Consider the following 6982-nt stretch of genomic DNA (forward strand, 5'->3'; position numbering starts at 1 on the left):
TTGTGCTTCAGTTAGCTCAGCTCCCCGCGCAAATCTGTAGCTTGCGGGGTCAACAGTTGTGCTCAAAATAGTTGTTCCTTTGCAGCTACGCCCCCGCAGCCCCCGCCAGCCCGTCCAGGCCACGCTGCCTGGCGCCTCCGTTGCTGCCCCCGGCCACCGAGCCTTGGCTCCGGACGGTGCGAAAACAGCCTTCAGGGTGTACTTTTTTTTTTTTTTTTTTTTTTTTGCTGAGCTCGACGATTTTTTTAACGAGCTAAAATTGATCCTATTTTTCCGCGTTTACTGGGGGACTTGCTGTGCGCCGGGGATAACCGTAGTTTCCACTAGAAGCTCCGGATTGCAGTTTGCATTCCAGCGAGCGCACGGAACACCAACATCTCCAAGTAATGAGAAAGGCAGCCCTTGTTGGGCATCGACTTTGACAGCCTGGCCTCAGGATTAGAATTCCTAGGGATGGAATCCCCGCCCTGCACCCTTTGACGGGCGTGCGATGTAGGGCGATGGCTTAACATCCGTGTTTCAGCCTCCTCTTGGAAAAATAAGAATAATTAAGTACTTACCTAGGTGCTGTTGTGAGGTTTAAGTAATTTAGCAGATAAAGCACTTAAAAAATGTGAGCCCTGAGTGCAACTAGCTATTACTACAGAATTACTGCATGTTACCTTAACTAGCACTGCCAACAAGGTAAAAGCCTAAGAGGAAGGGGGGGGAGAAAAAAAAGAAGAAAACCAGAGAGTGTATAGGTTTGTGTGCATAAGATGATGGAAGAAAATTGCTCCATTCGGGCGTCTGGGTGGCTCAGTGGTTGGGCATCTGTTTGGCTCAGGGCGTGATCCCTGGGTCCTGGGATTGAGTCCTGCTTTGGGCCTCCCTGCAGGGAGCCTGCTTCTCCCTCTGCCTGTGTCTGTGCCTCTCTCTGTGGTATCTCTCATGAATGAGTAAATAAAATCTTAAGGAAAAAAAATTGCTCAATTCATATTGAGGAAAGTATGAATTAAAAAACCTGTGGGAAAATGTTTCATCCTAAGAACAGCCAGGAAGGGATGCAAGGTAGGGGCAAGCAGGCCTGTGGGCTGGATCTAAGTAAGAGAATAGCGAAAAAATGAAATAGCCATGGCCAGCCAGATCATGGTCTCCTAGGCCGAAACAAGAATTTTGGCTGTGTCGGCTAATGAATTGGGAAGTCTCTGACATGTTTTGAGCAGAAGAGTGAGGAGATCAAACTTAACTTTTTTTGGCAAAGGATCACCCTGGCAGGGGTATTGCAATTTGAGGTAATTTGGGCCCTAGTCAAAGTAGTGACACCAGCTCGGAAGTTATTACAGAAGGCAGAGTGAGAGAAGGTGGTGGAGTGGTGGTAGGAATCTGAATTCTGGATGTTTTAGTGGTAACGCTGGTAAGATTTAATGACAGATCTGATGCGGGGTGTGGAAGAAAGAGAAAGTCAAGGTGACTCCAAAGTTTTGTCCTGAATTCAAGCCAATGCCTTCTAATATTCTGGGACAAACTACTTAGGGTAATTACAAGCTTGCCTCTTACTTGAAAATGCAAGAAAACAAGGCCATGATACACACCTGGGAGGGTTATTTTTTAGGAAGCAAGGGAAAATTTGTTTTTAAAGATTTTATTTATTTATTCATGAAAGGCGGGGGGGGGGGCAGAGACACAGGCAGAGGGAAAAGGAGGCTCCATGCAGGGAGCCCGATGTGGGACTCTTATCCTGGGACTCCAGGATCATGCCCTGGGCTGAAGGCAGGTGCTAAACTGCTGAGTTACCCAGACGTCCAGGGAAAATTAAATTTTTTAAAATAATGGAAGAATCAATAAGATAAAGTACAACCCAATTTTAATGAAAATTTAAAACATGTTGATACCACTACACACTTGCCGTAATAACTAATTAAAAGAAAAAACTTGACAATATCAAGTGCTGTAAGAATGTAAAGCAACTAGAACTCTAATAAGTTGCTGATAGGGATCCAGATAGGGATCCAGAATGGACAAAGATGAAAAGAATAAAGAGCATAGAAACATTCCCATGTGCTCAGTTGGCTTTTGACCAAGATCCAAAGGCACTTTAGTCTTTTAAGCAAGTGGTACTGGAATAATTGCACTTGGCAACCACTACTTTATTTTCTGTCTCTGTGAATTTGTCTATTTTGGACATTTCATATAAATGGAATCATACAATATATGGTCTTCTATGTCTGGCTTCTTTGTTTTAGCAAAATGCTTTCAAAGTTGTATCTATTAGTCATTCATTCCTTCATAACATTTTATTTATCCATTCATCAGGGGATGCATACTTAGGTTGTTTCCATTTTTTAGCTATTATGAATAATGCTTCTATGAACATCCATGCACAAGAATCTGTGCAGACATAGGTTTATATCTGTCTTGGGCAAATACCTAGGAGTGGAATGCTGGGTTATATTGTAATTATGTTTAGCTTTTTGAGGAACTAGTTTCCAGAAAGGCAGCAGCTTTATATGTAATAGCCCAAAATGGTAAACAACCCAAAATTTCCTACAACAGCTGACTAGATTTTTTTTAAATATTGTATATCCCTGTGATAGAATACTACTCTACAATTTTAAAAGATGAGCTATTGATATATGCAACATGAATGAATCTCAAAATAATTTTGCTGCATGAAAGAAACCAGACATACTATATGATTCCATTTATATCAAATTCTAAATAATACAAACAAACCTAAAGTAGCAGCACTGTAGATGGTTACTGCCTAGGTGCACGGGACTAGGCAAGGAGAGGGAGAGATAGATTACCAAGGGGCAAAAAGGAAGCTTTGGGGGGGCGGGTATGGATATGTTCATTATCTCGATTGTGATGATTGTGTCGTGGTTGTAAGCGTATATGAGATTTATCAAGTACATTTGAAAGATCTAGTTTGTTGGTATCATGATTATGTGCCAATATAAAAAATGGCAGGTAAAGGTGGAAAAAAGGAGGGCTAGGAGGTATAGAAACATCTGGCTAAACCAAACTTTTTAAAAATTTTTTAAAATTTTATTTTAAAGATTTTATTTATTTGACAGAGCCTAAGAAGGAGGAGCAGGAGAGGGAGAAGCAGACTCCCCACTGAGCAGAGGCCAGATGCAGGGCTCGATCACAGGACCCTGAGATCACAACCTGAGCTGAAGGCAGCCACTTAACTGACTGAGCCACCCAGGCACTGTTGGCTACACCAAACTTAAAAGGATTCATTCTTGCATGGAATATCTTTGATGATGTAGAAACTGGACCTGATGGCAGGGAACTGTGTCATGTTTACACTACATTCCTTGCTCACACCTCAGTGCCCAGCACCCAGCAGGTAATCTATAGATATATGTTGGTCCAGAAAGAATAGTCCCTGACTTCCTTCTCCAAGACACCTTATTATATCCCAAGAATACCAAGAAGTTCTAAGAATACAAAAAAATACATGTACCATTTCATCAAACGTTTCAAAGTCTTATCCTTTTTACCACTTTTCTTCATTCTATGGTCCATGAAGTAAAAGAACATCCTTTCAAGGGAAGTTCTTGAGAGAGAGATGGTGGAAGGACATAGGCAAAATCATTTGAAACTTTAATCTTTCACTCATTCATTCATTCATACGTATTTACATCTATGATGTACTAGGTACTGTTTAGGTATGTGGGATACCAGAAAGAATAAAATCAAAGGATGCATCTTGAATGGGGATAGGAAGCTTGTATGCCTCAGTTTGAAATCCATTTTTCTAAACTTTCCTCCTAATTTTCAAAACAGTGAATTAGGTTCCATTTCTAATAGCTACTGGGTAAAAGAACCACTTTAAAGTAGGAGATAGGGATCAACCTCATGAGAAAAGATATATATTATATATTCCTATGGTTTATAGTCATTTAAAAATGGGGCACCTGGTTGGTTAAGCAGCTGACTCTTGATCTTAGGATCTTGAGTTCAAGCCCTGCTTTAGGCTCCACACCCAGCATGGAGCCTTACTTAAAAAAAAAAAAAAAAAAAAAAGAGAGAGAGAGATATCTCAAATCAGACTGATTTTTAAAGGAAGGAAAAATTTTGCAGCTTTATTTTTGCTAAATAAAATAAGTATTCTATGGACTTTGTTTTCTTTTTCACTTAAGTCTCCTTAACTTAGACAAGTGATATAAGAAATATTGTCTATTTTTCTATATATGACATGTTCCATATGTTCCAAATATTTAAGATAAATTTGGAGCCAGTTAAAGAAATTTGCAACCAGTTGAAATTGGAGCTGGCCGATTTCAACCTGATCTTAAGCCTGAAATAAAATACAGGTCATTAGTGTGTTAAAGGCAATAAAATAAGAGTTGTCATTTATACCACCACAGTAACAACCTGTTATCATATTCTTTAGAGTTTCTTAAAAATATACCTAGAAACTTTCAAAAACTGAATTGCCAAGGAGTTGAACAAGACTCCAATCTTCTGCAAGACAATAAATATTCTCTTAGCTAATGTTTTTACCTGAAAAATAAAAATATTTATAGTTCTTTATTATTTAATTTGTCTGCTTTTCCTCTAGTGCTATCTCTTTGTTCTTTCTGATTAAACATTCTAGAAAACATGGATTTAGTTATATTTTTAATTATTCTATTTGCTGTTGTGCCCAAGATTGTGAATCCGAGAAACCACCAAGGAGCCAACACCGATGCAAACACATGAGGGTTTATTTACAAGCTCGAGCTTGGGTCCAAGTATACCTGACACAGCAGAGCAGGGACTTGGACCCCGAAGTGGGTTACAGCTGGTTTTTTTATGGGCTGGTCTAGGGGATCTTCAGAAGGGGTGGAGGAATTTTTTCCATTCCAATATGGGGGAAAGGGTGGGGGAGTTTCTTAAGATCTGATACGGGATTCTCTGCTGAGGGCATTCTGAGCTTTATTGTCTTTCTGATATGGGATTCCCTGCCTAGGACATCTGCAGTTTTTCCTGTAAAGTTCAGCTCTTATTCCCAGGGACCTAAGATGGCTGTATTGTGCTAATGCTAAACTTGAGGTGGAATGGCCTTAATTTTTCTCAGCCTCCACATTTGCCAGGGCCATATTAATATATTCACCTGAAATTTTATTATTGGACCAAAACTGTAATTTTTCTCTAAGGAGAATGCTTTGCATACTGATATCTAAAATTTATCTTCAAGTCCACAGCAGGCATCTCAACACTGTAGAATTATTCATCTGATAAAGGAAAAGTATATTTTTAGGAAAGTATATTTTTATGTTAAAATAGTGCATGTATTTGACTAATTAATGTAGTATTACTACATTATAAAGGATGAGCTATTTGAAATGGGCATCATTTAAATTAATAATCATTATCCTTTTACTAAATTAATGTACACTGACCTCTAAGAAGGTGAGATGTGTTCTTGTATCTCTTCCCTTATCAAAGTGTTAGATACAAAGAAAATTCAATAGTTTTTATATTAGTGAATTATACCACAAAACTTAGCTAAACTGATTCGTAATAAACCTGATAATTGTTTCAAATTTTAATTGTGAATAAAAAAATAGATGATTAATGAAAAAAAAATAGATGATTATAACATTGTAGAAAGACGTAAAAAAGTTCAAAATAAATGTGGCAGAGACTACTACTTGTCAACCTGCTATCCATCTTCTTACTCCTTGGTAGCATAGAGGTGGCAATGTACCCTTCTATTCAACTAAGTTTATCAGCCTGATTATGGCTGGGGATAGCCAGTGAGCTGTAAATGGGGATTTTGAGAGTACCTTTTCAGAAAGCTCTAATAAAGGAGCAGACTTGGCCTGGAAGCTGATTCTTTTGCCCTTGCTCCTTTCTCCTCCTTGTGCCTAAAACATGAACTTGATGGTGGAAATTGCAGCAACCAAACTAAAACCAAGACTTGACCTTAATATTGGAAGCCATGATGGAGAGGAAAGATGGAAGGAGTCTGTGTCCCTGTTAACTTCAGAAAGATGTGGTGCTTACTCATGTCTGCCTACCTCTGGACTTGTTTTACTTAAGACAAAAAGAAACCTGCAACTTGTTTAGTCCATCATTATATTGGATTTCTCTTATATGCAGCTGAACCTAATCTTGACTGACACAGAGAGAAAAAAATCTAAAATCATAATTTTGTAAATAAAAAGTTTACATACATACAAGTTCACAAATTTTTGTAGTTTGTATGGTGAGAATCTTTGAATCTCTTTTAGTGCTGTTGTGGTGTAACACTGAATTTACAAAGCACTATCATCTTAGGATCTCAGAGATTTACAGCTAATAATTAAATTTTATGCTAGTGATGCAATATGATTATAGTGACTTTATAGGTGAAACAGCCTTTAAAGCCAGTTGATTGGTGACTCACTGGAACGCATTGCACCTGAGCTATAGATTGAGCAGTAAACCTAATACAGTGCCTTAAATCTCAAACACCTTGACCATTAGAAAATATTAATCTTCCCATTAGGGTTTGCAGTAAGACAAAATTCACAAGGTTAACTTCTTCACTTCACATGACATGACCAATTATTGAAAAATGCATAAATCTATTAAATCTAAGGAAGACGCACTCATCATTTATGTTTTTTAAAGACTTCAGAAAGGCATGTCTATACCAGAGGGGAAAATGCACTCACTAGTCAAGAGGCTTATCAGCTGCAAACAATGCAAATGCAAAATGAGCTTTATGAGCTGATAAGTTTTATGTTTTTTTTTAACTCATTATTTTGAGCTCATACATGAGCCACACTAACCACAACACTGTGAAGTATTACTACTTTTTTAAAAAATTGTATTTAAAGATGAAGCAACAGAGGCTTGGAAGTGTTAGGGAGCTTTGCCACCAGGAGACACAGAGCATCGGTCAGCATGGATTCTTCTCTGATTCTGTCTCACTTTAAAGCTATCTCTTCTTTTTTGTTGGTTGGTGATGATGTCATTTTTCAATAGAATGTAAGAAATCTTTTCCTGAAGCAGAATA

This window comes from Nyctereutes procyonoides, unplaced genomic scaffold (assembly GCF_905146905.1).
Source record: "Nyctereutes procyonoides isolate TBG_1078 unplaced genomic scaffold, NYPRO_anot_genome, whole genome shotgun sequence".
In the NCBI taxonomy this organism is placed as follows: Eukaryota; Metazoa; Chordata; class Mammalia; order Carnivora; family Canidae; genus Nyctereutes; species Nyctereutes procyonoides.